Below are 8367 nucleotides of genomic sequence, written 5' to 3'. Positions count from 1 at the left end.
AGGGACTACGGGAAGTACTGCTCGCCCGACCCTTACAGAAACTGTAAGATGTCAGTGAATAGTAAGATAGTGACGGGGCTGGTGGACAGTACGGGGTCCCTGAGAAGGTCCAGGTCAGTGATCTTGGAGGTCGTCAGTTCCTACTACTCGCACCTCTTGGGAAAGAGGGAGCTTGATCGTGACGGGATGTCGGCTTTCCTGACTGAATCTGTTCCTGAGCCAGGGGCTGACCTCTCGCTGGGCGATTTGGCAGAAGCGATCAAAGAAGAGGAAGTGAGACTGGCGATCGATGGGCTTAGGCCCAAAAAGTCGCCAGGTCCGGATGGCTTAACATCCGAGTTCTTTAGGACCTTTAGGGACTCTTTGGTCCCCCTCTTGACTCAGGTGCTTAACGAGTGTCTCTCCTCGGGCACTCTGCCGAGATCGTTAAGGAGGTCAGCTTTGATCATTTTGTCAAAGGGTAAGGATCCGTCACGCATTGAGAACTGGCGTCCCATAGCACTTCTCAATGTGGACAGGAAGATTTTGGCTAAGATACTTTTCAACAGGCTGGTGAAGTTTGCACCCCGGCTCCTTTCGGAGGTTCAGCACTGTTGCGTTCCTGGCCGTAGCACTTTTAGTGCTGTTCTACGTGTCCGAGAGGCCATGGAGCAAGGCAGGGCGGGCCTCTGGAAGGGGTTCTTGCTGACCTTGGATCAGGCAAAAGCCTTTGATCGGGTTAACCACGAGTACCTCTGGTCCACTCTTTTGAGGTATGGTCTGCCTGGAGGGTTTGTGGACAGGCTTAAGACCTTATATGCAGGGGCTGAGACTTTCCCTCTGGTGAATGGGTGGATTGGACGACCTTTCGGGGTAGGATCCGGTGTCCGTCAGGGCTGTCCTCTTAGCCCTTTGCTTTACGCGTTTGCAATCGATCCCTTCCTCAGAAGGATCGATTGTGGACCGTTGGCGGGGGTGCGGATGGGCGGGGCGGCACCGGAGGCTATCCTGAGGATGGTGGCCTACGCGGACGATGTCACCGTATTTGTTTCTTCGCAAGGGGAGGCAGCGAGTGGAGCGCTACTCGGAGCATCCGGGTCCAAGGTCAACCAGGATAAGTGTGAGAGTCTCTGGCTGGGAGGCGGAGATCCCGGGTTTGATCTTCCGGACACCCTCCCCGAACCCCAAGAACATGCCAAAGTCCTGGGCATCGAATTCGGCCAGGGTGATTACTCCACGAAAAACTGGGAAGGCAGAATCAAAGGTGTCGCCCAAAGAGTGGACCAATGGAGGGGATGTTCTTTGACCCTGAGGGAAAGGGTTGGCCTGTGCAAAGCTTTCCTGCTCCCCTTGCTAATCTACCTGGGCAGCGTCTGTGTCTTGCCAGAGCCTCTCTGGACACGGGTCTACAGTCTGTTCTTCCAGATGTTATGGGGTAACAGACTGAACCTAGTCAAGCGGGAGGTCACTTACCACACGAGGAGACTAGGGGGTTTGAATATGGTGAACCCCGTGGTGTTCCTAGTGAACACCTTCTTGAAAGTGAACGTGTCAAACCTCTGGAAAGAGAGGGCTCCTCCGTGGGTATTCTCCTGCAAGGGATGGTTTCAGCCTTTCTTCCAGGAATGGGAGACAGGGGGAAGATTGAAGGATCTTCGCACACCACACGGGCATCTCCCGGCTTATGTTACCCCGGTTCTGAAAATAATCCGCCGGTGGGGTCTGGGAATGTGGGAGGTGAGGTCCCTCCCGAGGAAACTCCTCGATATGAGGGTCTTGGTTTCTCATTTTCAGAGTCCATTGGCCCTCAAAGACTGCCCAAGTCGGGATCTGGAGGTTGGGTTGAGTTTGTTAAATTCTAGCAGGATCCCCGAGAAGTACTGGGACTTGACTTGGCGCTGCTTCCATGGTAAGCTGTATGTGAGGGACAATTTGAAGTACAGGAGCTCCGAGGACAGGAATTGCCCCCGTGAGGCTTGTGCTAACGTGCTGGAAAGCATGGAGCACTTCCTGCTTCATTGTCCCTTTAATACAGAGGTGTACAACAGGGTGGGGACTTCCATTGGTTGGCTGCGGCTGGCTACTCTGTCCTACCCCGGGTGGGCCTATGGAGCGTTCGGAGACCTTGGGAGAAGGGACCGAGACACTTTATTCATAGTCAGCGCAGTGGTCAGGTATTTCACGTGGAACGCACGAGTTTTAGTTTCGACGCAGAGTAAAATCCTCCATGTAGATGAAGTCTGTAGGAACATCCTAGGTGACCTGGTGAAGGTACATTCTCTGGAGTATGAAAGACTGGGTCTGGAGGGGCTTTTCCTTCAGGGTGCCTTAGTCCGGTAGTACTCCTATATCCTGGTGGTGGGCTGATGTCTTTCCACCCTAGATTTTTGTTTTGTATTTCTGTCTCCTGAATAGAAGGTTTGCCGGCATCGAACTTGAGCCTTGGATGGTGAGTGTGTAGGTTGTGTTCTGTATATATTGTATATAATGTATAATAGGGGGTTTTAGTTAGGTTGGGTGGGGGATTTGGGGAAGTTCTTCATCAGCGGTGATAAGAGGACTGATCTGGCCTGGTCCAGGCCCCGCCTGGGGAAAAACTTTGGGGTCTGATCCTAGCTCGGAGTAATCCTGAACTTTGTGGCCAGAGCTGGATCAGGGGTGGCGGGATAGTTAGTGTAGGTGTGTGTTTTATATATATATTAAAAAATTACAAAAAAAATATTTAAAAAAAAATACAAAAAAAAAAAATATACAAAACAAAAAAAGGTTTAAAATTGTTCATGTCACTATTGTATATATTGTTATTTTTGGTTTTCTGTGGTGTGAATGAGGTGCGGTAAGGGTGTGACTGTAAGGTCAGGCAGTGGGACCAGTAGGTTAGTGTTAGTTTCCGGTTGTATATACGTTATATTAGGTTTAGTGTTTTGTGTTTCTAGCGTTTTATTGTATATAATCTTGTATATAGGATGGTGTTTTATGTGTATATAGGACAGTGTGAGCGTTGTGTGGGATTGTATATAGTAGTATGAATGAAGCTGGGCCGGAGGTTTTATAGGTTTTATAATATTTATTTCTTGTATATGTATATATTCCTGGGGGGATTTATTTTGTTTCTATTTTCTGTGATTTGTCGTCTTGTTTTGTTCATATGTTTGGTGTCCTGTAATGTATTATTGTTCTGTCGTGTACTGTACTTATTCTATCAATATAAAAAAGACCTGCAGTGTATATATACAGGACAGGAGAAGTGGTGCTGTGCAGTGTATATGCACAGGACAGGAGGAGTGGTGCTGTGCTGTGTATATATACAGGACAGGAGGAGTGGTGCTGTGCAGTGTATATATACAGGACAGGAGGAGTGGTGCTGTGCTGTGTATATATACAGGACAGGAGGAGTGGTGCTGTGCAGTGTATATATACAGGACAGGAGGAGTGGTGCTGTGCAGTGTATATATACAGGACAGGAGAAGTGGTGCTGTGCAGTGTATATACAGGACAGGAGGAGTGGTGCTGTGCAGTGTATATGCACAGGAAAGGAGGAGTGGTGATGTGCTGTGTATATATACAGGACAGGAGGAGTGGTGCTGTGCAGTGTATATATACAGGACAGGAGGAGTGGTGCTGTGCAGTGTATATATACAGGACAGGAGGAGTGGTACTGTGCAGTGTATATATACAGGACAGGAGGAGTGGTACTGTGCAGTGTATATATACAGGACAGGAGGAGTGGTGCTGTGCAGTGTATATATACAGGACAGGAGGAGTGGTGCTGTGCAGTGTATATATACAGGACAGGAGGAGTGGTGCTGTGCAGTGTATATATACAGGACAGGAGGAGTGGTACTGTGCAGTGTATATACAGGACAGGAGGAGTGGTGCTGTGCAGTGTATATATACAGGACAGGAGGAGTGGTACTGTGCACTGTATATATACAGGACAGGAGGAGTGGTACTGTGCAGTGTATATGTACAGGACAGGAGGAGTGGTACTGTGCAGTGTATATATACAGGACAGGAGGAGTGGTTCTGTGCAGTGTATATATACAGGACAGGAGAAGTGGTACTGTGCAGTGTATATATACAGGACAGGAGAAATGGTGCTGTGCAGTGTATATATATACAGGACAGGAGGAGTGGTGCTGTGCAGTGTATATATACAGGACAGGAGAAGTGGTACTGTGCAGTGTATATATACATGACAGGAGGAGTGGTGCTGTGCAGTGCAGGGGCGGAACTACCGCCCGTGCAGCCGGTTCATTGAACGGGGGCCCCGAGGGAGAGGGGGCCCCTTCAGCCTCCAGCAGGGCCGCCATCAGGGCATGACTGCCCTGACTCCAGTATGGGGCCCAGCCGGTAGGGGCCCCCTTGGGGGCCCCCCTCTTGTGCGTCTCTCTCCTCATGGGGCCCCCGGCCCCATGCTAAGCGCCGGGGCCGGAACATCTCAGCGCTGCGCTGCTGCGGCAGCGCTTTCATGATTCCCCTGACTTCCGGTCATGTGACGGCACCGTCACATGACCGGAAGTCAGGAGAACCTGGTGTCATCGATTTGGACGAGCGCCAGGATTCTGCAGGGATCGCATGGGGGTAAGTATAACAAGTTTTTTTTTTTTTTTAAATACAATTTACTAGGAGTGGGGGGAATGGGAGGTGCACATGTGGGGGAGGGGAATGAGAGAGGTGCACATGTGGGGGAGGGGGATGAGAGAGGTGCACATGTGGGGGAGGGGGATGAGAGGTGTGCACATGTGGGGGAGGGGAATGAGAGAGGTGCACATGTGGGGGAGGGGGATGAGAGATGTGCACATGTGGGGGAGGGGGATGAGAGATGTGCACATGGGGGGGATGAGAGAGGGGCACATGTGGGGGAGGGGAATGAGAGAGGTGCACATGTGGGGGAGGGGGATGAGAGAGGTGCACATGTGGGGGAGGGGGATGAGAGGTGCACATGGGGAGGGGAATGAGAGAGGTGCACATGTGGGGGAGGGGGATGAGAGAGGTGCACATGTGGGGGAGGGGGATGAGAGAGGTGCACATGTGGGGGAGGGGGATGAGAGAGGTGCACATGTGGGGGAGGGGGATGAGAGAGGTGCACATGTGGGGGAGGGGGATGAGAGAGGTGCACATGTGGGGGAGGGGGATGAGAGAGGTGCACATGTGGGGGAGGGGGAATGAGAGAGGTGCACATGTGGGGGAGGGGGATGAGAGGTGCACATGTGGGGGAGGGGGATGAGAGAGGTGCACATGTGGGGGAGGGGGATGAGAGAGGTGCACATGTGGGGGAGGGGGATGAGAGAGGTGCACATGTGGGGGAGGGGGATGAGAGAGGGGCACATGTGGGGGAGGGGGATGAGAGAGGGGCACATGTGGGGGAGGGGGATGAGAGATGTGCACATGGGGGGGTGAGAGCTGCACATGGGGGAATTGGGAGAAAATGAGCTGCACATGGGGGAATTGGGAGTAGGGGGATAATGAGCTGCACATAATGAATGTGGGGTGGGGGACAGTAAATGATAAATGATGATGGGGTGGGGAGAGCAGGACATGATATAATGAATTGGGGCAGGGGGTGCATGTAAATAATGAATGCGGGGAGCAGGAAGTATAGAGTAGGGGGCGTTGCGGATGCAGGAGTGTAACTGGTAACAAATTGGCGGAAAGAGTAGAGGTTCTAATTAAATTATATATTAAGTGCCTATTTACAGTTAATGGGGGCACCGTGGTGGATTACAATTTATATTTGGAATGGTAGGTTGTATAATAACTAACCATATATTGATGGTGGATACACGTCTGTATTCAGCTGCGTAATGTAGAAGTTGGGGAATGTGCACTAGATAACTGTGTTATTTTATGCAGAGACGAGTCCTGGCTGGAAGACGTAATGGCGGTCTGTGCTGGATGAAGGAGAAAAGCGTAGCTGAAGGACTTCACCTAGAGACGTCACCAGTGAGTCAGTGTATTACATGTACACTTACACTATATACTATGTACCGGGCTCCTGTGTATAATGTCACTGGTGATCACTGTATTACCTGTACACTGACACTATATACAGAGCTCCTGTGTATAATGTCACTGGTGATCACTAGATTACCTGGACACTTACATTATACATACCATGTATAGAGCTCCCGTGCATAATGACACTTATGGTAATATTAGTAATGTGGTGGTAATATTAGTAATGTGGTGGTAATATGTGGTCTGGTCATGGTGTGGCAGTTTTTCCCCCTTCTGTGTGGTATTATTCGGTCACTATGTTGTGGTAATATGTGGTCTGGTCATGGTGTGGCAGTATTCCCTGTATGTGGTATTATTGGTCATTTTTAAAAAAAAATGTATATGACACATTCCCTTAAAGAAAACTAAATAAAAATATATCTAAAAAGAGTATTGGATATTTTAAGAAAATTTTAATAGGTTAGAGTAGGGCCCTGCCAGAAGAGTCTACCTTATCGTGGTGGCGGCTTTAAAAATCTTTTGGCCAAAACAAAAGCTGATGGCTATGTATGTGGCACCGTCTGGTGGCAGCGACGTGGACGAGCGCCAGGATTCTGCAGGGATCGCATGGGGGTAAGTATAACAAGTTTTATTTGTTTTAAATACAAGTAGTTAACTAGGAGTGGGGGGGATGAGAGATGCACATGGGGGGGGGATGAGAGATGCACATGGGGGGGGTTGAGAGATGCACATGGGGGGGGTTGAGAGATGCACATGGGGGGGATGAGAGATGCACATGGGGGGGATGGGAGATGCACGGGGGGGATGAGAGCTGCACATGGGGGGGGATGAGAGCTGCACATGGGGGGGATGAGAGCTGCACATGGGGGGGATGAGAGCTGCACATGGGGGGGCGAGAGATGCACATGGGGGGGGGTTATGTTTAGATAACTTTGTTGCCTTATGAAGCGCAGGGGGGGGGGCCCAAAAAATTTCTTGCACAGGGGCCCACTACAGTCTGTGTCCGCCCCTGGTGCAGTGTATATATACAGGACAGGAGGAGCGGTACTGTGCAGTGTATATGTACAGGACAGGAGGAGTGGTACTGTGCAGTGTATATATACAGGACAGGAGGAGTGGTGCTGTGCAGTGTATATATACAGGACAGGAGGAGTGGTGCTGTGCAGTGTATATATACAGGACAGGAGGAGTGGTACTGTGCATTGTATATATACAGGACATGAGAAGTGGTACTGTGCATTGTATATATACAGGACAGGAGAAGTGGTACTGTGCAGTGTATATGACGCGCCCCCTGGGCCATATTCTTTAGTGGGAATATCCGGAGCCGGATCAGATGGGGGTTGTAGTCTTCCGAGTGGCTGTGACCCGGTCCGTGCCCAGGGTGTCAAACTGAGTTGTATGTGGCAGTCATACAGATGTTATAAGTTCTTTATTGTCGACTACGCCACCCGTTGTGTTGCGGTCACTGTGGCCGCCGCTGCAGCAGGGTCCGCTGAGACTGGTGGTGTAGGTGCAGCTTTGGTGATATAACCCCCAACGGGTGGGGTATAGCCTCAGGGGGATCAGGTGCAGAGGATGGGAGTTGTGGTGATGCAGTGTAGACGGCAATCAGAGACAGAGTCGGGTTATGCAGTTTAGGATGTTTACTCACTGCTGATGTTCTGGTCACTCCAGCTTCGAGTGACCTCCCGAGCCGTGCTGCGTCCACCAGGTTCTGGATCCAGCCAACTCCCAAATAAGTCCGGAGCGTGACCCTGAGCTCTCCTTCTGTCCTTTCTCTGGCCGTCCCCACTATTGATCCACCCAGGTCCAGCTCCCTCGGGCCTTCTGTTGGAAGACCCTTGGCCTTGGGTTCCCTGACCCTCCTCGTGGTATGCCTTCGTGGTGGATGTGGTGGGTGACCGTGGCAAACGCTGCCCACGGTCTCCGGTCTCTGGCTGGGGAGTGTTTTTGCCCCCACCAGCTTGGGTTCCGGTACCCTGATGCCGACTCTTCACCCAGGGATTTAATTTGGGGTCTTAGAGTCCTTTCTTCTGCTTTCCCCTCTGGGTCTCTCTTTCTCCTCTCTCACTCTGGGTCTCTCTTCTCCTCCGCTCGCTGACTTTCTCTCTGCAACTGACCCTGTTCTTAGTTGGTGCCCACCTTATATACACCCTCTATGTGTGAGCTCAGGTGACCAGCACCCAATGAGCTCCTATCTTTACCCAGGCTGCTCCCCCTATCTGCCCCTACACTACTTGGGATGTACCACCCCCCTCCCACTCCAGCCAGGAACAGACTCGGTCGTATCTGCACATTTCTAAGTGGGAGTACCGTCGGCCTGTTCCTCGGAAATGGGATGTGTGTAGTGCATGCAGCCTACCGAGCCCAGTTCCACACTCCATCCTTACCCGGGAGTGGAATATCACACCTCTGGGTTGAGGT

This window comes from Phyllobates terribilis, unplaced genomic scaffold (assembly GCF_046119375.1).
Source record: "Phyllobates terribilis strain yellow unplaced genomic scaffold, ASM4611937v1 Scaffold_142__1_contigs__length_4687701, whole genome shotgun sequence".
In the NCBI taxonomy this organism is placed as follows: Eukaryota; Metazoa; Chordata; class Amphibia; order Anura; family Dendrobatidae; genus Phyllobates; species Phyllobates terribilis.
Note: the sequence above shows the minus strand (reverse complement) of the source record.